The following is a 25,956-nucleotide window of genomic DNA, read 5'->3' on the forward strand; positions in this document are numbered from 1 at the left end:
TGATGTGGTACAAAGAGCCCTAGGCTGGAGCTTAGAGAAGCCCTGTCTACTGGAGGTCGTGTGCATCAGGCTTTGTACAAGCCCCAGCTCAATTGCTCATGTGGGAGAGGACAGCTACTGCCAGAGATGCTCACAGCTTCCACCCCAAGAGCTAAAGTCTCTTCTCTCCTTCCTTCACACCCAAACTCCTTGATCTTCACCTTCCCTCAGTTATTCTTCCACCTACAACCAACCTGTATTGATTTCCTCATCACAGGTTCATTCAGTCAACAAGTACTTATTAAACACCTGCTATACAAGGCACCCAGTCTGCACCACACCTCAGTCTGCACCACTTTCCCTCTGAAAGTGCTCTGGACAATGTCAACTATTTGTCATTAAAACCTTGGTCACATTTCTAGTGCTTTCTATACCAGCATCTGAAAGTGTTGCCCTATTTGTATTTCATTAAAGTTCTCATCCATTGCCCTTCTGAATTTCCCCCTTTCCAGGATCACTCCTTCTGATGCTTGTTCTTGATCTTTCTCTTGTTCCTTTTGCTCTTCAGTGTTGGCATTTCCTAGGGATATATTCTTACTGTGCCCAGTACATTTGTACTGGGCATTGAACTTACCTCTGAGCTATATCCCCAGCCCTTTTTTATTTGTTTGTTTTGAAAGAGGGTCTCACTATGTTGCTGAGGCTATCGTGAGCCTATGAGTCCTAGGATTACAGGAATGTGCCACCACGCCTGGTTCCCTTTTCTCTATTAATTCTCTGTACTACCCGGGATCCCCTCACCTTTCCTTAAGCCTTCAACTATCACTTATAATGCAGAAAACTCTAGGAGATAAATTTTCAACCATGTTTCTTTTCTGAGTTCTCGACATGATTAAAACTTTTTTATAAAATATGGCTACATCTTGCAGTTACTATATCTGCATAATAATCATCCCAAAACTTAGAAGCATAAGCCAACCATCCAGGAACTCAGTGAGCATACACCTTTGGCCACATGATGTCTGGGGTCTCAGCTGGGAAGACTTAAAACAACAGCTGGAGTTTGGAATATGTGTCTTCATGTACCTGACTTGTGGTTGATGCTAGCTATGTGCTGGGACCTCATTTGGCCTTTCAGCCAGAGTACCTATTCATGGCTTTTCCTCAAGGTTTGGAATCCCTATAGCATGGCAGCCTGAAGTCCATAGAAGTTGGTCTGGTATGCCAAGGACTCCAAAATTCAGTATCCCAGCCAACAATGGAGAAGTCTGTCACATTTTATGACCTAGCCTCAGATATCACTCAATGTCACTTGCATCATTTATATTGATTATAGTGAATCATAGCCCACTCATATTCAAAGGGTGGGAAATTAGACCTTAGCTGTGCTGGGAAGGGACATGTTAGATGGGAAATATCAATGCAGTCATCTTTGGAAAGCACCATATGTCATTTCTCTTTTACACTCACCCTCATATGGCACTCCATGTATATGGAGGTATTCCTAGTGCCATGTACATCCTTTTTTTATGCTCCTACATATATTAGTGTACTTTTTCCTGCTTTCTCTAGCTCACTGCAACCACCTGATTTTTTTTAATCTAACTTCTATCTAAGCTTCAAACCTCATCTCAGATGATATACATTCATTCAGATCCAAGTTTGCTCTTAGAATAAACACAAGTGTCTACCACCTCTGACAGACCTATCAGAGAGAGACAAGTGTCCACCCTCTCATCCTGATTTTCTCCCCACTGGTTCCCTTCACTCACCAATGGCTACCTGAAGGTAGGTAGACATCCCATAATTGAACCATGAGTTCCTGAATCTGGGTTCAAATGTTGGATCTGGTGTTTACTGATTGTATGTACTTGAGCAATTTCCTTACCATAAAGATTTGGTTTTCATATCTGTAAATTAGGAAAAGGAAGAGCTTCGCTCACTTTTTAAGCTGAAGCTTGTGTGGGACAACATAAAGATACCAGCCCATATAGTCTTTAGTAAAATCAAGCTATAAACATGATCCTGGGTCCAAGATTCATTTTAAGAATTAGTTCACCTTTAGTTCTACAAAGCTACATTGCCTAAAAATGCAAATAGAAATGAACCCTCTTGAATTACGTTTAATATAGTCATCTGTTGGCTATGCCTCTGTAGTTTCTTGGCTTAATGGCAACAAGTGTACATTCAGTATTCAGATAGCCATTGTTAGGTCAAGCATCTGTGTGGGATGTTCTGTGTTTATTAAAGCTAATTATCTCTCACCAAATATATGCTTTTACTCCTACTACTGTGAGAAAGAAACCTCTGCTTTCAAAAAGACCCTTGCCATGATTATTTCCCCTGTTAAAAGCACCTTTCTGCTTACATTGTTGAAGCAAGTAAAGAACTTAACTCAGCAGAATTCACTGCCCAAATTCATCTTTTCTTTCTCTCCTTGGTTCTGTAAACTTCTATGCTTGGGCACACCATAATTTGGGCCAGCTTTGGGAGTTAAATGTTTCCCCAAAATTATCCTTCAGTGTAAAACAGGCCCTGATGAAATATTTACAGTGAAGGAAACACATTCTTTTAGTATTTGATGTTGGTTTTTTCCTTGTCATTTTTGCTTAGTTTCTTTTAACTTTGCTAACTTTTCAGGCAGTTACTGTTTGCACAATGTATGTGAAGGGGCTGCTTTATACATCACTTATGCCAAGGAAGAGAAGAAACTATCAGTGTTTTAAAAATACCACATATGAAATGGGCCAAAATTCCAGTTTCATGCTTGTTTGAGCAGAATACAGAAAAAAATAGGAACGATTGGGAGAACATTAGATGGAGATAGCTCTTGGCTTAGTACATGAAAGATATTTCTATCACAGTCATTCAAACACTGCAGTGAGTCACCAACCTTAGTAGGCAGTGAGCTCTTCATATGAGATTATTCAATCACTGGATAATCAGCAAATCATAAGGAAGATTCAAAAATCAGTAAACATTTCTACTAAGAAAACCTTATTCTTCTAAGATTTTATAATCAAATGCCAGAGCCCAAGATGTACATCACAATTGGACAGCACCTCCAGGCTGAATTGACTGGGCTCTAGAGGGAAATAGACCTAGAAAAGCCATCTCTGTGGATGAAAAATGTAGCGACCTACATTTAGTGTGAAGGTGAGCAGTGTAAGTGTGGCTGGGCTACAAAAAGTAAACAAAAAAACCCAAGAATGTTGAAGAAAAGAATGGCATGCTGCTTGGATCTTTCCCAAATGTAGGAAAAGCCTATAGAATTCTCTGAATCTAATTCTGAGTTGTATGTGTGTGAGGGAGGGTGTAATGGAGACATAACCCAGGGGCAATCTACCTCTAAGATTCACCCCAATCCATTTTTTGTGTTTGTTTGTTCATTTGTTTGTTTGTTCATTCATTTGTTTGTTTGAAACAAGTTCTATGTTTCTGAGAGTCTCACTAATTTGTTGAGGATGGCCTTGAACCTGATATCCCCCTGCCAGTCTCCCAAGTACTGAAATTACAGGCCTGTATCACTATGCCCAGACAAATCTAACTTTTTTTATTTTTATGTGGATCATATTGGAAATGGTATACATTCAGACCATGTTTGGTACACTCTTCACTTCCCGTTCCCCTTTCCCCCCTCCCAATAATGAGAGTCCAGGTTAACCATGCTACATTCATGCTTTTACACATAATAGGATGTAGCTTCCCCATTAATCAACCTCAACCTTTTTTCTCTCCTATCCTTCCATTTTAATTTTGCTGAGGTGTTACCTCCATTATCTGGAGTCCCTCTAGCATTCCTAATACTCCCTACTTTGGGCATATTAGAGAAAACATATGTCCCTTTTCTTTCTGTGCTTGGCTGATCTCACTTAACAATGTTCTCCAGGTCTTTCCATCTTATTGCAAATAACTTGATTTTGTTCTTCTTTATTGCTGAGTAGAATTCCATTGTGTGTATTTCCCATAATTTTGCTATCCATTCATCTGTTGATGGAGACCTAGGTTGGTTCCATATTTTGGCTATTACAAATTGTGCTGCTATGAACATGGGTATGCATATGTTACTGTAGTTCTCTGCAAATCTAATCTTTTAAATTCAAAATCATGTTTTTCTCCATAACCAAAAGTACCTGTTTGTCCTCTGTAACTCCCCTTCTGAATTCAGACTGGAGATGTTCTGTTTAGAGGTTAACAGAGTAGGCAGAGCAAGCCATCAATAAAGAGGATCCAGGAATCCAGCATGGTGGTGTACATTTTTAATCTCAGTACTTGGGGGACTCAGAAAGGAGAATCACAGGTTAGTAGGCAGCCTCAGAGACTTAGGTCCTCCTCAATTTATCGAGACCCCGTTTCGAAATAGAATACGGCTTGAGGTTTCATTCAGAAGTAGAACCTCCGTGGGTTCAATACTCAGTATCAAAAAAGAAAAGAAAAAAACAAGACCCAAGAGGTTAGAAAAACTGGCACACCAAGTATAGAGACATTCTGGCCTCCTGTCATTAAAACCTATAGACACTCTTGCATAGAACTTGGGCTGAGTCCCTGTGTGCCTCTTGTTACAGTCAGTTGTGACATCAGAAGCTGTTTTCATCCCTTAAATCCACAGCTACGAAAGACTTCTGGACATTTCTACAAAACAAACGTCTACATTTGCAGTGATTTGAGAAAAAGAGAATACATAGGGGCTTATGAAACAGAAAGCTATGTACTTTTCAGCTGAAGTTCACATTAAACTGAAGAGTAGCATGTGACATAAGAAAAATATGGGAACAGTGAAAAAACTGAAAAAAATAACATGTGACTGATTTCTACCATGTATATAGTTAGATATATTGTGCAGCCAAAGTACTTCTCTCAGGATCAGAGGATTGGAGTGTTTATTCCAGTTCTGATCCTCAAAGAGCTGCCTGAACAAGTTCCTCAGTATCTTCCTCTATGAAATGAGGTGAGTGGCCAGATTGCTAAGGATTCTGCCCATTCCTCCTTGATACACAGAAAAACATTTTAAACATCTATTTAGCCGCGCGAGGTGGCGCACGCTTGTAATCCCCGGGCTTGGGAGGCGGAGACAGGAGGATCGCGCAGGTTCGTAGTCAGCCTCGCTGGCTTAAGAGACCCTGTTTCCAAGTAAATAAAAAAATATAAAATAGGTCTGGGAGTGTAGCCCGGAGGTAGAAGGGCTTCCAGGAACCCCAGTACCACCAAAAAAAAAAAAAAATCTATTTAAAGCATAGATTAATCATCTTTCTTGCACAGTATTAAATCTCTAAAAGAGTAGCAAAGACAACTTAGCATACTGAACTCTTACTCGAAGAATTACAAAACAGGTCTAACAAAATTCCATCCACCCTTGAATACAATCACTACAAATGCAAATTAGTTTTAAGCTGTGTGGTTATAAATAGGAGCCCACTGTCAAAAACAAAACAAAAAAATAACAATGATCTACCCATCCCACTGCTCACCCATTCTAGGGGTAACTGCATCCACACTCGGGCACATGGCTTCCTTGCACCACATAGTGAATCTCAAGTAGTCAGCTTCCACTGCTGTAGCAAAATACCACAGTATAGGAGTGGGATATGGCTTTAACAACACAAGTTGCTTTCCCAGAATTCTGGAGGCTGGACATCCAAGATCCAAGGGTGGGCAAGTTTGGTTTCTTTGGAGCCCTCTCTCCCTGGCTTACAGATGGCTGCCATCTCCCTGTGTCCTCCCATGGTCCCTCCTCTGTGCCCGAGCATCCCTGGTGTCTCCCCCTGTGTCTGGCTTCTTTTTATAAGAGGGAATGTGGATTGAGGACCACCAGTCATGTGGAATTAGGTTCCTCTCTAATGGCCTCATTTTAACCTAATCACCTCTGTAGAGACCTTATTTCCAAATAGAGGCACATTTTGAAATACTGAGCTATCTCAGAGATTTAATATATGCTAGAAAGATGATTCATCTTTTTACCTAACTGAAGTTAGGGCTTCAGTATATGAAGGAGAGGATGAAGGACAATTCAGCCATTACAAGCAGATTTACCCCAAGGGAGAACAATAATCATCAACATATGTAGTATATTCCTCCCCCAGTGTCTGCAAATGAACACAGTTACAGCGTGTGTTAGGGCCTCACTCTCTGCAGGCAGACTTGTCAAGGGATCCTGTAAGACAGTTCATACAGACCTCAGAGTCCCCTTTCCTACCTGCTCCTCCTCTCCTCACTACCTCATCTACTCTACCATGTGAAAACCCTCTGTAGCAAGGGCCAAGGGAAATAACGTGTACTTTTTCTTTTTAATAAAAAGAAATCTTTATTTATATTAGATCTTCAATGGAGCTTTCACATATTTTTCTGGTTTAATTTTCACAAAAACTATGTGAGATAAGTGGCATTTTCATCTCTTTTTATGGAGAGGGAAACTCAGCTGGGGGGGGGGGGCGCAGTCACATAGCTTAATGTGAATGGCAGAGCTGGCCAGTCACACGTGAGAGTGAAGGAACTCATATTTGTGTTAAGCCACAGAGCATGTCAATTGCTGGATCAAAACGTGATTTACTGGGTGCCTTTTAAACAACATAGCAAGTGTTGTTATGAGCTTGTTTTGATGACAGAAAGTCAAGAATTAAAACACCAGATCTGCCACTTGCTTCTTGGATCAAGTTATTCTTTTATTCTTTCTTTTAGATGTGTGTGTGTGTGTGTGTGTATTTTGTGTGTTTTGTTTTGTTTATTTTTTGTGGGTTTTCTTTTGGTGCCAGAGACTGAACCTATATAAACCTCAAAGCTACACCTCCCATCCCTTTTCATTTTTTCTTCTCAAATAGGATCTCACTAAGTTGCTGAGGCTAGCCTTGAACTTTGTGATCCTCCTGTCCCAGTCTCCCAAGTACTGGTATTACAGGTGTGCACCACTATGCCCAACTTCCTTTAGCAATACTTACCAAAGTATCATGAATTGTCCTAGGGTCTGGAAACACAGCAATGGCCAAAACAGACACAGATATCATTCTCATGGAATTAATGTGTTGGCAGGGAAGATGGGAAGATGCATTGCAAAAATAATTTCAGAGAGTCACAACTGCTGTGAAGAAAACAATATGAGAAAGCATGATAGAAAATGACAACAATTCTGGGGGAGAAGAAGAGAAATCATTTAAACTCGATGGTCAGGGCAGGCCTCTCTTTAAGAGGTGATATTTGTCCTTCAACTTGATTGATAGACAGGATCTAAATGTTCAAAGATCTAGGACTAAAGGAGTAGAAAATATAGAGGCTCCCAGGCAAGATTAACTTGTGGTATGAAATAGAAAGAAGGACCCTGCGACTGGGGCATAGTGAAGGAGAGAAGATTAGTTGATGAGAAATAAGATCAATACTTGGGGCTGTTTTATACATCCTTGTAGGCCAAGGTAAGGGTTGAGTTTTATTTTAATTGAAATCAGAAACCATTATATGTTTTTATCAGGAGAATAATATTATGTGATTTACACTAATGACTCAAAATCTAGACTTCTAAACTCCAGTTTTCTCATCTGAAAAATTTTTATAATAGTAGTATTTAATAGTTTTATAGAGAAGACAATATATTTAACAACTCCATATGTGTTAACCAGTATTATTGTTATTAAATGTTGAGTACAGTAGAAGATATTAAAAATGCAAGTCATGGGAACTGGGAAAGGGCTAATTGGGTAATGTGTGCATATGTCTCCATCATCTTGCATCCCATTAAGATGTATGAATACAATACGCCAATAAAAAAATTTTTTAAACACAAAAAATGCAAGACATATCCATGTATTTAACAATTTTGTTACTTCACAGCATTAACTTAGTCTACCTGCATTTTTGCTTCTTTTTATAATACAGTTGTCTCAGTTAAAATTATTGCTACTATAATCGAAGACAACTGACCACACAACATAGAGGAAGGAAGATTTATTTGCTCAGTTTTTTGGAGATCTTGGAGTTTCAGTCCATGTCAGGGTTGAACTACATCTTTAGAGCTCAGGACATGGCTGCAGGAAATGGAGAATGATAGAGCAAGGCGCTGCTTTCACATCATGGAAGCCAGAAACAAGAGAAAGCAAGCCAACAAGGGTATTCAAAGACAGAAGCACAGCCCCAGTGCCAAAGCCCAGGGACCCACCTTCTATAGACACACCCCCACCTGCCACCTGCCTAGGTGATCACCCAGTAAATCCACTACAGTGAATTTATCCCCTGGTAAGGTTACAACTCTCTTGACTTTGCTACATCAATTCTGAACATTGATCCACTGGCTCTTCTGGGAACATTCTAAATCTAACTATAACAACAATATAAGTTTCTCATGTGAAAACATCCCAGAAAATCTATGTTGGTACTCTATTCTCAAGAAAGTGAGCATAATTTCCCACATCGTAAGTGTGGGCTAAGAATAGTGACTTTCTTCTAAAGTACACTGTAATATGGAAGGGTGAAAAACGGAGCAAATTTCCAGTGGAGAAACCTGGCAAACACTACCTGAGCTAGGTGACCAAGGTTAACTTTACCAATAATAAGTCATGTTCATAATAGGAATCTGGGATATGATACGATGAGAATGACCATTTATACCTGAGGTCTGCCTCCCCCAAACAGAATACCCCAATCTAATAATCAAAAAAATACAAGACAAATCCCAGGTGAGGGACATTCCATGAAATACCTGGTGGATGTGTTTCAGAACCATCAAGATTGCCCAAAACAAGGAAAGACTGAGAAACTCTCAAAGTCCAGAAAAACCTAAGGGGACATGATGATTAAATATGACATGGATCCTGGGACAGAAAAATGACATTAGGTAAGACTAAGAAAATCTAAATGAAGTAAGGACTTTAATGATATGTTGTCAGTATTTATTCATTAATTATAACAAGTATACCATACTAATATAATATTTGAAAAGTAGGGGTAACTAAATTATGAATATATGGAAACTGTACAATATCAAAGCAAATTTTGGTGTGGCTGGCACACATAGAAATATAAAATTACAACATTTTGGCATGCTATTATGATAAGAACAATGATTTGAGTATACTATATGATACTCATAGTTTACATTAAAGGTGTAAATTATACCAACATACAGAGATTTTCTGCAGACTTCATTCTGCAAAATCTGCTTGCAAAATCTGGAGGTGTTTACTGCTTTGTGACTCAATTTTATTTCATGGGAGAAGTGGAGAGCTTTAAACTATTTCAATGGAGCTCATCATTTATCTTTTCTCCACCTTTTTCTTCTCTCCAGTTGGGTCTCCAAACAGCCTTTCTGGGTTAGCCTGAAATCCCCATCTGTGGCTGTGACAGAAACAGTTATCTGTTCACTAATCAATCCTCTTCCTCCTAGGTCCAGCTGGATTGTCTTTCCCAACCACCCTGGTCCCAAAGACTAGGTGAGTAAGCAGCATTGTCTTATGCTATTCCTGGCCAGCCTAGTTTATAAAATCCTCTTATAGCAGGTCTTCTATACCCTTTTTTCTCACACTGGCCACTTATTCATGCTGAGTGACCTTGAAAGCCACTTATTAAAGATTATTGGACCTCCATTAACCTGGGTCCCTAGCTGATTTCCAGAGTCCTCCAGGCTACCCTGGATTTGTTAGTCTACCTATTACAACAGTTAGCCTACCCAAACTAATATAATGGTGCATTCCATTATATGCATGATCTTCTTGTTTTCTTTTTAAAAAAATCTTCTTTAAATTTTTCTGAATATACACAGGCTGCCCTAGAAAGACTGTAATAAATACCCACAAAACCCTAAAGGACCCTCTGGGTTTTTTGTTTGTTTGTTTGTTTTGTTTTGTTGGTAGTGTTGGGGATTGAACCCAGGGGCATTCTACCTCCAAGCTACATCCCCAGCCCTATTTTTTAAAATTTTGAAACAGGGTCTCACTAAATTATGGAGAACCTCACAAGTTGCTGAGACTGGTTGTGAACATGTGATCCTCCTGTCTCAGCCTCCCAAGTACTGGGATTACAAGCGTGTACCACCATGCCCAACAGGACCCTCTGTTTTGATGGCATGGTTTTCAGCTGCTTCTGTCTTTGAGTCTCTTTTCAGTCAGCAGCATAAGGATTGCTCTGCCCAGTGATGGGCATCTGGAAAGCTAAGGCAGGGTCTCTCTTTACTTCATCCGTGAACTTCACTCTTCCTTAAAACCATTTTTGGACCCAACCTCTTTTGTTTTCTCAGTTCACTGTGCTCCTCTCAGCAGGGTGCTTGCCGCACTGTATTTTTGATGTGTGTCTGTCTCTTCCCTTCAGGCTCCTGGGGTGCAGTTGATGTCTCATTGTTGGGGTGAGCTCTCAGCTCAGAAACTCAGGGTCTGCAGGGTCCTTGGCTAACGTGACAGAAAAGAATTTCATCACGCGCTAGTTAGAGACATGGACAGAGGTTTATTTGGGGAAAAGGGGAGGAAATACACATTCAAGAGAAAATGTGAAGCCGGGCGTGGTGGCGCACCCTTGTAATCCCCGCGCTTGGGAGGCAGAGACAGGAGGATCGCGCAGGTTCGAAGCCAGCCGTGCTGGCGTAAGAGACCCTGTTTCAAAAATATAAAATAGGTCTGGGAGTGTAGCCCGGAGGAAGACGGGCTTCCAGGAACCCCAGTACCACCAAAAAAAAAAAAAAAAGAAAAAAAAGAAAATGTGGGCCCCTCAAGATGAGGAAGGCATTTTGGGGAGTTCAGGGTTCTCTTCTTATAGGGAACTTTCGTGAGGGGTGGGCTAAAGAAGGTATGCGAGGATGTGAGCTCAGTCCGGTAGTCCCAAGGCAGTTTATGGTGGGCAGGTGTTCTGGTCGGCCTTAGGGTGGATGAGCTCAGTCCAGTAATCCCAAGGCATTTCCTGATGGTCTGGTGGTCTGGTCAGCCTTAGGGTGGATGATCTTGGGTTGATTGGGGTCCTCATTAGTTGATTGATGGATAAGCTGGAATATCCTAAATTATAGATTTTCTCGGAAATATTGTTAACTCTAGGATCTACAGGTTTCCCAGGAATTTATGGGAGAGTCAGGCCTGGGAAAGAGAACTGGTTTGTGGACTAGAGGCTGAAGCACTTCAGCTCCAGGTTCTTATATTAAAGTTATATTTTACTTTTCCTTCCTGTCTGTCTCCTTTCTACCTACTTATTTCTTCTATCCTCCATCATTATTCAGTTTCATGTCTCCAGTATCTGTGACTAGCCCCTAGGGAGGGCTCAGGGACGTGGACTAATTTTTCCGGGGGTGGAGGTGTGGATTTTGACATACTTTTCTGACACAGAGATCAGACTCTTCTGCAGAAATAGTACTCATTAGACAACATCCAAGAGTTACAGCAGTATCTTAAGCCCACGTTAGGAAGGTTCCCAGGGCAACAGCTCTCAGCCACCAGCACAGCTTCATAAGCTTCAGAACAGCGCTGTGAAGTCTAATGCACATACACAGTGCATGGTGCTTCCTCCCAGGGGCCACCGCTCTAGCGGGGGGCAGGGACAGGGACACAGGGAAGGTGGGGGAGAGCGCCGTGCGGGGCCCGATGAGCACCCTGCGTGCCTGGCCTCCTTTCAGTACCAACAGGAGTGAGGCAGTGCCCACTCTTCCATGGAACAGGAACAGGCTCCCACCCTGTTGGAGAGTCAACTGAAATCACGCATTAGCTTCGTTCGGGTTTCTGGGGATTTCTTTTGGCTCTCCAGCACCATTGTTGATTTTGGCAAGGGGGTAGGGGATCCCCATGGTTCTGTTCACTATCACTCTTTGCTTGTGTTCCTCAAACATGAGAAGTTTAGATCGAGGTATGAAGGCTCTTAAGAAGCAGTGGTTTCTAGAATAAAGGCATAGACTTGGGGGGTTGATAGTTCTGGATTTGAATCTAGATTCAACATGTACTAGCTTTGTGAACTTCAGTGTGTGTCTTAAACCCTGAGTCTTAGTTTCTCCACTGTAAAGTGGGAGTGAAAGCAGTATTCACTCGAAAGGATTGCTGATAAGAAAGATACGATGTGTATGCTCATCCCTGTGTCTATTATTTAGCAAATTACCAATACATGTTAACACCTGAGTATTATTAACATCATCATGCTTGGTCTATGATTATCTTTTCCCCTTAATTTTATTGTTGAGTAATTTGTGGCCTGGCAAGACTGAAACTGGAATAAAATTGGGCTATTCCGAGTCACACTCTGAGCTTCTAATCATTATAACACACAGTTTATTCTTATGCTTCGAGTTTATTCTCATCCCATTTGATTTTAAGACTTGTATGCAGATTCTAAGAGAGATGTTAGTATTGTCTGCAACACATAATATAAGCACCATCTCAGAACTTTCAATACAGATGAAAGTAAATGGAAACACAGATCACATACTAAATTGGAGAAACAGACGTTATAAAATGATACTCAAGCCAATGTCTATACAAAGAAGCTGGAGATAAATTGGCACCTTTCTAATAGATCTTGGGAGATGGAGAAGGTAGACTTTCAAGACAGGGGTAAATAAAATCGAGGGAAGCTAGAACCAGAAATGCCACCTACCCTTAGGTAACATCTTAGAAAAAGGCCTGTAGGAGAACAATAGCCAATAATCTTTGGAAGAAAAAATCTTAAGATGTTAGGTATTCAAATAACACAAATGCCCCCCAACTGACCTCACAACGTGTCTTCACTTGAGTTCATCCTATCCATTTCTTCATCATGCCCACTGACTCCATTAATGGCATTTCCATTCTCCTCTCATCCAAGCTGGAAACCCTTGTTCCATCTTCAACGCTCCTTCCTCAAACTCTGAACCTCCAGCCTGGAAACTAAATCCAGATTTAGAAACTAAATGTGCCTGCCATCCCCAGTGACCTGTCAAGCAAGGACCTCGCTAGTACAGGGCACTGAAGCAGACTCCTAAAGGGCTGGCAGTCCTGGGAACTTGAGCCCTCAGGCAGGTTTCTGCTTCATTCTCCTCTCTTCTCAAAGTCACCAGCGCATGAAAGCAGAGAGGAAAGACTCATCAGACTCCTCATTGCCTGGATTGGCTCCTGCATTTACTTATTTTAATGTTTCTATTTTAAATTGAAAAATAGATATTAAGAAAGCAATGAGCACCACAGAATATGAAATCTTCCAGCTACTAAATCAGCCAGAAGGCTGTGTTTATTTTTTTAAGCAATAAACATCTATATCTGATCATAGAAGAGAATCTTATTTTTTTTAATTGCAAGAATGATTATTTTGCTATTAAGAAATTTCCAGGCCGGGTGTGGTGGTGCACATTTGTAATCCCCACGCTTGGGAGGCAGAGACAGCAGGATCGCGCAGGTTCAAAGCCAGCCTCGCTGTAAGAGACCCTGTTTCAAATAAAAATGTAAAAAAATAGGTCTGGGAGTGTAGCCCGGAGGTAGAAGGGTTTCCAGGAACCCTAGTACCACAAAAAAAAAAAAGAAAGAAAAAGAAAAGAAAGAAATTTCCAGGTCCTTCCAGACTGCTATCATGATAAAATAATGAAGTTGTTTGATGGTTTTTGTATGGAATAAGAGTGAATTAAGGGAATAATGTTTTTCCAAGAAAAATAAAACATTTAAATATCAAGTGTTCATTCAGTACTTGAATGAACATTTTGAACTCTCTGCCGGGTACTGAACTCTCTACCGGGTACTGAACTCTCTACCGGGTACTCTAATTGTGGCAAAGGAACTTTAAGACTTGGCTTCTGCTCCAGAGAACCACATTATCTTGTTCTGCTGATAAAACAAGTAGGTACAAAACTACTGGAGAGTAATACAAGTATCATTTAATACTGTCAAGGGCAAGAAAAGAAATCCTAAAACTGAACATGAGACTAAACAATGAACGTCTTGTTCTGGCTTTTGCAATATGGTATCTTTCTAAATTATTAAAGTTTAGTTCTGTTCATTTTAAAACACCTTGTTATATTTCAAGGTTTTCCCAGTGAACATTATGTTTTGTTATTTCATAATGTTGCAAATCCATCATCCCCCAATTATGTATCAGAATCTGACTAGAATTTAGATGGTATTTTTTTCAAATAATTTATTAGGTCCCGATATGGAAAGAATTGTGTATCTTCAGAGTCATGAGTTACAGCAAACTAGATACTTTTCTGAGCTGAATTTGTTGGAGAAGCAAGTTTTATTTATTTTTCCTTATTATTGAAGAAATTCTCATGATGGTAAAAGATTTAAATAAGCATACATAGAGGAAACGAAATACTTAGAATCATCTTTCCATGCATGTATATATACTATTAAGCAAGAATAGGATAATCTTACATACCATAATATAGACTAAACTATATCAAATCCAGTGGTTTTCATACATTTGGTCTCAAGACTCCTTTATAGTTAATAATTACTGAAGACTCAAAAGAACTTGTATTATCTGGGTTAAGTCTTTCAATATTTATCACATTAAAAATTAAAATTGAGAACATTTTAAAGATGTTATTCATTCATTTAAAAATAACAAGCCAACTACTTGTTAATAAGTAGAAATTTTATGAAAAACAACTATACTTTTCAAAATTAAAACATCTAAAATGAATGGAATTATTTTACACTTTATCAAATGGCTCTAAAGTTTGTCTTAAAAGAAGACAGCTGAATTATCTTTTACATTCGCTCTGTTATAGCAGGTGTCATCTAGCCCTTGGAAAATTCCACTGCACATTCATGAGAGAATTAGGATAAAAAGTATAAATGAGCCGGGCATGGTGGCGCACGCTTGTAATCCCCATGCTTGGGAGGCGGAGACAGGAGGATCGCGCAGTTTCGAAGTCAGCCTATTTGGAAACAGTCAGACCCTGTTTCCAAATTTTTTAAAAAAAGTATAAAATGGGTCTGGGAGTGTAGCCCGGAGGTAGAAGGGCTTCCAGGAACCCCAGCACCACCCCAAAAAAGTATAAATGATATATTATTATTATTATTATTATTATTATTAAATTTTTGATGTCCCAAATCCCCTGAAAATGTCTTAGGAGCTCCCCTAAATGGGTTTCCAGGACCCCCCTGAATTCCTGCGCTGCATTTTGAGAAATGCTGATCAAACCAATGTTCAATTTGTGAACATCTGTGTTGTATATAAAATGCATCTTGATGATATCAATACTTTCAAGATGTTTGGGTACATTTGTAATAAGCTAACTGAAAGGCTAGGATGCTGTCATTTATTAGTATGCAGCATAAATTTTCAGTGGTAAAAATAATAACAACCACTTACTGCTTTACAAAGTAGACCTTTGGTTAAGGACTTAGAGGCATTTAAAATATATTTTTTACAACATCACTAAAAGTAGATTGTCCTCAGATTATTATTATTTTTTTGGGGGGGGGGGTGGTACTGGGGTTCCTGGAAACCCTTCTACCTCCAGGCTACACTCCCAGACCTATTTTGTACTTTTTTATTTGGAAACAGAGTCTCCTAAGCCAGCGCGGCTGGCTTCGAACCTGCGCGATCCTCCTGTCTCCGCCTCCCAAGCGTGGGGATTACAAGCGTGCGCCACCAGGCCTGGCGTCCTCAGAATTTTTAAAAATATACTTTTATTGGTATATTGTAATTATATATCATAATGAGGTTCACAGTGATAGAATGCATGCATACAGCACTTGATGTATTTCCCTCTGGGTCCCACCCTTTTTCCCTACTCATACATATTATTGAAATTGGTTATTTATAACTTTATACATGTACATAACATCATTTGAACTGTTTCTTTCTTCAAGTCTTCCTTTTCCCCTCCCCACCTCATTTTTTAACAAGGAAAAGACACAGAAAATGTTAGCAATTGTCTACGCTTCAACTTGAGTTTTTCTAACTGGACAGCCCACCCTATCAATCAAAACAGTACACTGTCTCCTTTGAGGCAGAGAAGATGGGATGGGAGCAGGGTGCAGGTGAAAATTGGAGCTGGATGATGTATAAAAACATGGCTTTTTATTATATCTGCCTATCAATAGCATGATGATTCTTAGAGTTTAAGTAATTATGACAGTTTAATCTTTTAAACAATTTTCATTTTAACTACTAGACACTTAGATCATATAGATACAGCAATTATATCAAAATTTTAAAACATTTACATAAAATCATCTACATGATGCCTGTCATTTTTGTATAAATGTTTTTGCTACATTTTGCTCATTTTGCTGTAATTTCTCGTTATTTCTTTTTAAGTTTTAATACTGATGAATATGTTTTAATGCTGATGAAAACTTCATTGATGCAGTCAGCGATGGTAATAGTAATAACATATAATTGCTTCTCTTACTGAGGCCCCGTAAGTGCTGACTTTATATATATTATCTCTAGTTAATCTCTCTTTAGTCCTCCTAAGAGAGGTAAAAATCACCACCGTTTTATAGATAAAGAAACTGAGGCTTAAGATGGAAAGTTAAATAGGAAAGAGGCTTAAAGTGAAATAAACTAGAACAGAATCAAAGCCTGTGTCTTTAATTGCCCTCTTCCACCTCCATGAACCTCGAAGATAATATTTTCTCCATCTCTCCATCTTTTTATGCTCTGTAGCTCAAAGGACTGATGAATAAGAATGCAACATTGGCATAACCAGCATTTCTGAGTACTATCACCTTCCAGCCTGAGGTCTGTGAGCCATTCCACACCAGCCACTCCACACCGACGGCAGTGGCCTGCCCTCAGCTCTTGTTTGATTCATCTTTAAGCCCAGGATCTGTTTTTGTCTCTCATTTGTTCCACAATGGTGATAAGCTGTAGAGCACAGAATACTCTCTGATTACTTTTCTCTTTTAAAACAGCATCAGTCATTTCAGAAAGGTTGGATTATACAATATGTTGGAAATTCATAACATTTATTTCCAGAGTTGATGCTGACCATTGGCTTGGATATCTATATCAAGTTCTGGCATTAGGCCATGTTTGTAGAAGGAAAACAATTTCCTGTGAAAGCATTTGAGGGGGTATGATCATAACAACCCCAGGACAATTATAGAACATAAGGATGGTGCTTCTAAAATAGATTAGAATTTATAAAATGTACTCAGTCTTCTACTATAGCCTTAAAAGCTTTGGAAGAAAAAGGTTCTATGGAAGAATTTTATACAAAAAGGCAGAAGAATATAATATGTATATACATAGATTTTAACACATGAAGTGTAGTGAACTGAGACTCTATTTACTTAATAGAAGGAAATAAAATCATATAGATCAAATATAATCTGGAGCCCTTTGTTTGCCCTTGGGAGATCTAGACCAACATGACTTGAACCCCAAGTCCATACTCTTGGGAGTGTCCAGCACCTCCCCATATTTTCTGTGACTTTTAAAATATTACCTCTTTCTTTTTTATTTGGTACTGGGGATTGAACTCAAGAGCATTCTACCTCTAAGCCACACCACCAATTCTTTTATTGATTGATTGATTGATTGATTGATTGCAGGTTTGGATATGAATACCAGGGGCATTTGACCTCTGAGCTACACCCTCTGCCCTATTTTTTATTCTTTATTTTGAAACAAGGTCTCACTAAGCTGCGGAGAGCCTCACTAAGTAGCTGAGGCTGTCTGCAAACCACGATCCTCTGGTCTCAGCTTCCCAAATGCCGGGATTACAAGCGTGCACCAGCACGCCTGGCTCCCAATTCTTTTTATTTTTTTATTTTGAAACATCAGGCTCTGTGTCTCCATTCATATTGCCCCAATTCCACATTATGTCTATCAAGGCACCAACCCCGGCCCCTGTCCTAGGTTCCCACATATCTCCCTTGCCCAAATCCAGTGGCAGACAAGCATTTTTTAACTATCAACTTTATTATGATTTAGGATTATGAGGTTGAGCTGATTTGAGTATATCAGCCTCTAACATCACCTCTTTCTTCCTGTTTCCTCTTCCTTTTGATTAATAAGAAGAATCTTCCTTTCCATATGAAGAGCAGTACACATTTATACCTCAGCTAACTCTATCCTGTGCCTCTCAAATAAATGCTGTCTCCTTGCTAAAAGGAACTCTGGAAAATAAACTTTTCTGCATCTTCTTTCATCTGTGCATGTGATCCATTGACATTGCAGGATGTGTCTGTGGCTCTTGGCAACTCAGCTATACATTTATGGAGTGGACTTGGGTTTCCCAGGGGCAGAAAACCTGGCTCCAACTGACTTACACCCACAGGGAACCTATGGGCTCCTGAGATTAAAAAGTCTAAGGGAATGTTAACCTCAGGGGTAGCTTGGTGCAGGAGCTCAAATGAATTAGTGAACAGAACCTCTCTATCTCACTCTGCCCTGGCCTCCTTCTAAGGCAGTCCTCACTAAGTGATGGCCTTTAAGCCATCCAGTTCTGGAGCTGGGCATTGAGGCACATACCTGTCATCCTAGCACTTGAGAGGCTGAGACAGGAGAATCACGGTTTCAAGGACAGACTCAGCAACATAATGAGACCCTGTTTCAAAATAAAAAAGGAAGGGCTGGGAGTATTTTTTTGTTTTTGTTTTATTTTGTTTTGTTTTTGCGGGTCTAGGGATGGAATCTAGAGGCATTTGACCTCTGAGCTACAACCCCTGCCCAATTTTTTTTATTCTTTATTTTGAAACAGGGTCTCACTGAGTTGCAGAGGGCCTCACTAAGTAGCTGAGGCTGTCCGCAAACCGCGATCCTCTGGTCTCAGCCTCCCAAATGCTGGGATTACAAGCATGTGCCACCACACTCGGCTTTCAATTTTCAGTACCAAAAAAAAAAGGACATCCACTCCTGAAAACAACATAAAGTTTATTACATAATACTTATATATTCTTGTATAGTCTAGTATATTACCTAGAATATAATGAGGACCCAAGAGCTGTCTGCTGAATTCAATTATTTATTTGACTGATATTTATTAAGTACCTAATATGTGTCATCCTTTTAGACCTTGACAATACATTAGTAAACCAGAGTTTCTGGTCTCATCTGGCTTATATTCTGCTGACAGAGACAGATAATAAGTAAATTAGACACTATATAGTGAAAAGGTTATGCATAAGTTAAAGAAGGCAGCAAGGCAGCCCATGACAAAGGTGTGGAAGAGGGCTTCCTTAGAACACAGGAAGATCTACTTGAAGGAATATTTGAGCTTCGACCTGAAGGATGAAAAGCCATCTGTGTGAAGATTGAGAAGAATGTTCCAGGCCAGGGGACGCAGTAGGAAGGGCATATGGCTGGAGTGAGTTTAGCAGGTTGAATGCAGAACAGAAGGCTGAGGACACTGGAAAAGAAGGAGCAAGGGGACATCTACCACTGGAGGACAGTAAGGTCCATGGCGGCCAAGTAGTGGGGCCTGCAGGTTGTGAGAGGCCATTTGGATTTTCTTCTGGTGCAGTGAGAAGCCACCAGAATATTCCACACATGGCATCGATGCAATTTGACTTATGTTTGTTTAATTGTGATAAAATATGTATAACATAAAACTTATCTCAACTATTCTTACTCATTTATAAATATACTGTTCAGTGAGGTTAAGTATATTCAGCTTGTGCTGCAACCAAACTCCAGACATTTTTCATCCTGAAAAACTGAAACTCTACAATTATTAAATTAATTCCTCATACTACATTTTAAACAAAATGTCCATTCACCCATTGATGGGCACTTCAATGGTTGTTTGTACTTCTTGGTGGTTGTGAATACTCCTGCTATGAACATGAGTAGATGAATTGCTTCTGGAGACTCTGTTTTCAGTTCTTTTGAGTGCATACCTAGAACTGGAGTTGAGGAATCACATGCTGTTCTTAATTTTTTGAGAAACCACTGTACTATTTTCCATAGTGACTTCATCATTTTTATATTCCTACTGGTGGTGCACAGGGCTCTAATTTTGCTACATCCTCACCCACCCTTGATATTTATTTATTCAGTAGTTATTCTGTGTGTGTGTGTGTGTGTGTGTGTGTGTGTGTGTGTGTGTTACTGTGGATTGAACCCAGGGGCATTCTACCTCCGATCTACACCCCTAGACCTATATTTTTTTTCATTTTTTTGAAACAAGACCTCACTAAAAGTTTCCAACACTGGCAGCAAACCTACAATCCTCTTGTTTCAGCCTCCTGAGTACTGGGATTAGAGGTGTGTGCCACCATTCCCAGTTTGTGTTTTTTTTTTTGTTGTTTGTTTGTTTTGTTGTGTTGGTCTTCTTTATAAATTCTGGATAATAACTCTTTACCAGATATGTGATTTTCAAATACTCTCTCCCTGTCTGTAGATTGCCTTTTTGCTCCATTGATTATGCCATTTTTTATTCTGATGTAGTCTATTTTTTCTGTTGTTGCCTAAGCTTTTGGTGTTATATCCAAGAACTCTTTTCCAAATCCAGTGTCATGAAGTTTTCTTCTAAGAGTTTTATATTTTTAGCTCTTACATTTAAGTCAGCTTACATTTTTAAAAGGTCACTTTGACTTCTACTGGGAAATGGATTTTAAAAAGGCAAGATTGAAAGCGGGCTTAGAAATTGGACTTTCATGCATACTCTTGCCCCAGGCCTTGCTAATATTAGGAGTCCACAGTGATAGTGGTCAGTGAATAAAATCCAGAAAGAAGCAGATAAAACATTATAAAAGACTAACAGAGTAAACACCTTCCCTTTAATTCGCAGTCAATGTGCACTCTGGGCATGAAAGGACCTGGGCCTTTGCAAGAACACAGGGCACAAAGTAAACGTTTAGTAAACACTCATGGGATAAAATTGATGGGGAATAAGTATACTACTTGTATACTTAAGTAGTATACAAGTATACTACTTGTATACTTAAGTAGTATACAAGTATACTACTTGTATACTTAAGTAGTATACAAGTATACTACTTGTATACTTAAGTAGTATACAAGTATACTACTTGCATACTTAAATATACATAAATAGCACTGTGTGTACAGGGAAGCTCAGAATGACTGATGCCTCCGAGTCCAATCCTCCAGAGTCTGCACACAGCCTTATCTTCCTCCCAGTCACTCCAGTGCTCTGTATCCCTGCATGCTGTTAGTGGGGTCGCCAGCACAGCTCTCTTGAGCTCTGAAGCCTGATACCTCAGCGATACCTTTGACCTCTCCCGCCCACCCCACCCTTAGCCAGTAGCAGCCAAGTGTAGAAACTCCTGGTCCCTGCACACCCCGCTCAGCTCCTAGAGCTTACTTTGCTCTCCCACAGTGCCTGGCACAGGGTTTTACACCCAGCTGGCATGAAGAAAATTTTGTTGAATGTTCATTGAATGAGTTTGGAATCAGCAAAACCATTTTAAAGCAGTTCCGTGCTCCTACATTCCCGTGTGAATGTTCTGCATGGAGAGGACAGGTCCTGCCGCGAGGCTGGCTGGATTCTGAGCCCTGCGCTGCCGTTTCCTGTGGGTATGATCTTGTGCAAATCGCTCTGAGTTTCCTCCTCTGAGATGGAAATGGTGATCACCATTTTGATATATTTGATATATATACTATTATATATCAATATATACAATATATACATATTGATATATATATATATATATCAATATATATCAATATATATCTATATATATCATATATATGTATATATTGATATATATCAATATATACATATTGATATATATCAGCCATTTTGATGATTCCTGGAGTTAATGTGCACAAAGTGAGACGTGCTCAGAACACTACCTACCACATAATAAGTATTTGATACTTGCTTTTATTATTTTATTGGTGCACTGTAATTATATATCACAGTGAGGTTTGGTATATCAACAACAAAAACATGCCCATAGCTGTTTGAGTGTTTATCTCCACCTTCTCCTTACCCACAGGAGTTAGTGAGATTGGTGGTAATACCTTCACATATTGCCGTAGTACTGTTTGAACTGTGTCTTTCCTCAGTACTCCATTTTCCCCTCCCCAATTCTCACCCCAACGCCCTTCAACTACTCCACAGATCACTGTATACTTCAAAGTTTCTTGTGTTTTCTATTTTTCCCTACCTTCCACAAATGAGAGGAGGCATACAACCCTTGACTTTCTGACTGACTAATCTCACTTAGCATAATTCTCCAGTTCCACCCATTTTCCAGAAAATGACATAATTTTGATATTATTTAAGGCTGAGGAAAATTCCACAATGTATATATTTCACATTTTCTTTATCCATTCATCTATTGATGAGAACCTGGTTCATAATTTGGCTGCTATAAACCTGGGTATGCATTTATCACTATGGTATTCTGATTTTAGTTCTTTAGGAAAGATGCCTAAAGTCAGAATGCTATAATGATACATGTTTTTATTTTTATTTAATCTTCTCAATAATTTTCATTGTAGGAAGAGTCATCCCTCAGTATTTGTGGGCAATTATTTCTAAGACTCTAGAGGATATCAAAAGTCAAGAATGCTCAAGTCCCTTATATAACATAGCACAGTAAATGTATATAACCTATGCATATCCTCCTATATATCATAAATAACCTCTAGATTACTCATAATATTTAATACAATGTAAATGCTACATAAATAATTGTTATATTGAATTGGTTAAGGAATACTGACAGCCGAGTGTGGTGATACACATTTGTAATCCCAGTACTTGGGAGGCTGAGACAAGAGAATCACAGGTTCATGGCCAGCCTCAGCTACTGAGTGAAGCTCTCTACAACTTAATGAGACCCTATTTCAAAATAAAGAATAAAAAATAGGGCTGGAGGTGTAGCTCGGAGGTAGAATACCCCTGGGTTCAATCCCCAGTACCACAAACAAAAAAGAAATAATGACAAGAAGAAATGTCTGCACATGATAAATACTGATACAATTTCTTTAAAATCTGCAGTGGGTTGAATCTGCATGTGGGGAAGCTACAGAAACAGAGGGCCGAATGTCCTATTGTCTCCATATTATAGATCAAGAAACTGGTGTTGGCAAATTCAAGAACATACCAAGCCTCCCAGAGCTGGCATCACAGGGCTGAGATTCACACCAGGATCAGCACTGCAGGCCCAGCTGTGACTCCACACTACACTGTTACACCCCACAAGGCAGTCACGGCTGCCCTGTGACCAGCCTTACAGGCACAGCACAACAGACACCAGAAAGGAAACACCATCTTCCCAAGAGGCACTGAGGTTTTACCCTCTGGGAATGAGGAAGCACGGCTGGAGTCCTTCCTCAAATCACACAGCCCCTTTGAGTCAGGCCTTGAGTTAAATGTGAGCCGATATTTGTTTCCCATGAGACTATGGCCTTGCCCACAATTTCCTCTGCCACCAGCCACGCACTGCATCTGGCCTGCAGAAGCAAGATCTGTCTGTATAACTGCCCCACTCGAGCTATAAAGGGCCATGTAGCCGGGCATGGTGGTGCACACCTGTAATCCCTATGCTTGGGAGGCTGAGATAGGAGAATTGCAGGCTCCAGGACAGCCTCAGCAAGTAGTGAGACTGGCATCAACCTAGTGAGATCCTGTTTCCAAATAAGATATAAAATCAGGTTGGGGGTGCAGCTTGAAGGTAGAATGCTTCTGGGTTCAATCCTTAGTACCACCAAAAAAAAAAAAAAAAAAAAAAAATCTAAAGAGCCACATGGCAGCCCCAAGTAAATGAAGAGAGATTTTTGCCCTACATATCAAGACAGCTTAATACCTAATAGAAGCATGGGGCTGGCAAAAAAAAAAAAAAAAAAAAAAAAAAAAACTAATAGGCAGTCAATAAATAACAACAGCTTGCCTATTTTAGAGAACATTCCTGAACTTGACAACTAGCCATATCATTGCCTCTGTTTCTCCACCCCCACTACTTTCATTCATACCCATAATAATATAAATTATGCCCTTGGTCAATGAGGTTTTTTGTTTTCTGTTGTGGTGTGTGTGTGTGTGGAGTGGGCTAATGGGGATGGAATCCAGGAGCATTCTGCCTCTGAGCTATACCCTAACTTTATTTTATTTTTTCATTTTGAACCAGACATCCCAGTAGGTTGATGAGTGTTTCACTACTGGCTGAAGCTGTCCTTGAACCTGCAATCCTCCTGTCTCAGCCTCCTAAGTACTAGGATTACAAGCATGTGTTACCACATCAGGCTTCAATGATGTTTTAAGTTCCTTATGTTAAAAACTATTTCTAAGAACATGTGCCCTTTGTAGAAAAATATATCCAGATACTACAAAAGTAATTCCTGATGATTAAAAAGCAAACCTGAATAAGCAACAGAACAGACCCCAAACAGGCTCAAAATATTCAGCAGCTTGATGAGATAGTTCTTCTCAGATTATGTTTTTAGTCTTAAATTCATGTCAGGAACTTTAAGGTAATATTTTTAGTGTAATCCTGGATTAATAATAATTACTTTTCAAAAGTTCTCATTAATTATTGAATATTTTCATCTTTGGATACTTTGGTAAATCAAATTTAACAATTTCTTTATATTCAGATGGTCAAAATAAATTGCTGTTTAAGTAACAGTAACAAAAAGATTCTTCTTTTATTTTTTATACATTAATTGGTACATTAGAGTCTCACATTATAGTGTAGTTCAAATGCTAGTGACATACATGCATATATCACTTAAGCTTTGACCCCAAAGCAAATTTTAAATAACCCCAAATTTAAAATTAGTATTAACCAAAGAGCTCTATTTTTCTAAAATTAAAGAAAATAGGCACAAAAATTCTCCTAAGTTAAACATTTAAGTGAATTATGCAAAATAACAAAACATGCTGATATATTTATTTTTAAAGAGAACATGTTTGCTGGGCATGGTGGCAAATTACCTTTCACACTGATGGATTATGAAATCAATGCAACAGGTCACAAATTAGCCAAGCATGGTGGTGCACACTTGTAAACCCAGTACGTAAGAGGCTGAGACAGGAGGATCGCTGGTTTGTGGCCAGCCTCACCTACTTAGTGAGGCCCTCCACAACTTAGTGAGACCCTGTTTCAAAATAAAGAATAAAAATAGGTCTGTGGATGTAGCTCAGAGGTAGAATGCCGCTGGGTTCCAGCCCTAGTTACACACACACACACACACACACACACACACACACACACACGTACAAAGGTCAAAATAGCATTCCTTTTTTAAAAATTGACTAGCTAGAAATAAATGAAAATAATCAGAATGCATTGTAGCTGGTAAGGATACATTTGCAAAATATTTATTTTAACTATAGAAGTGCACACACATTTGATGGCAACAGGTTGTGATATAAAATGATAAAGTGTATTTTTTAATTGTGAATTTCTATAAAAAGTGCTTGAGATCCTCATTCTAGAGAATGCCCTGGCACTGACACATGTCTGTCCATTCCTTTGTACACATACATATATGGCTTCCTATAGTCAGTAAACGTTTCCTGAATGTCAACATGTGAATGACCATTCTTGCTCATGGCCAAGCACTCTAAACTATCAAATATTCATTATGTCATCATTATACAGTAAATTAAAACATGGACCAAAACGAAAAGGGTGCTTTTTGAGTAGGTTAAAGCTAAGCAAAAAGTTAAATTAACTAGAAAATCCATTGTTCAAACATAGCTGGTTGTTATTTATAATAATCCTTTGGAAACTAAAAACTACTTCCTTACCTCTTTTTCCCATATCCTGTACACACACTGATAAGTTATTACAGGGAAAAGAGTGTTTGGGAAGGATATGAGTTAGCACAGAATTCTCATTCAAGGGGGGGGTGTTATATTTGTTATGAGAAGAAATGTCACGTAAAAATTAGATCTGTAACCTTTCAGCAGTGTATACTTTCTAAAGCTTGACAGTGTCCTTTTTGGCACAATTTCTCAGCCTGTTTAAATACTATAAACTTTTATCATTATTTAGAAATGTATTTTCAAGTAAAATTCCCTCTCAATTATGCAGATTTATTATAATTAACTCCTTCCCCCTGCTGTTCTCTGTACTGGAGGTTGAACCTGGGCCTCTGGAATGCTAGGTAAGCTCTCTCCACTAAGCTACATTCCCAGCACTTTTCAATTTTATTTTGAGAGAGGGTTTTACTAAGTTGCCC

This window comes from Muscardinus avellanarius (assembly GCF_963383645.1).
Source record: "Muscardinus avellanarius genome assembly, chromosome: 1".
NCBI lineage: Eukaryota > Metazoa > Chordata > Mammalia > Rodentia > Gliridae > Muscardinus > Muscardinus avellanarius.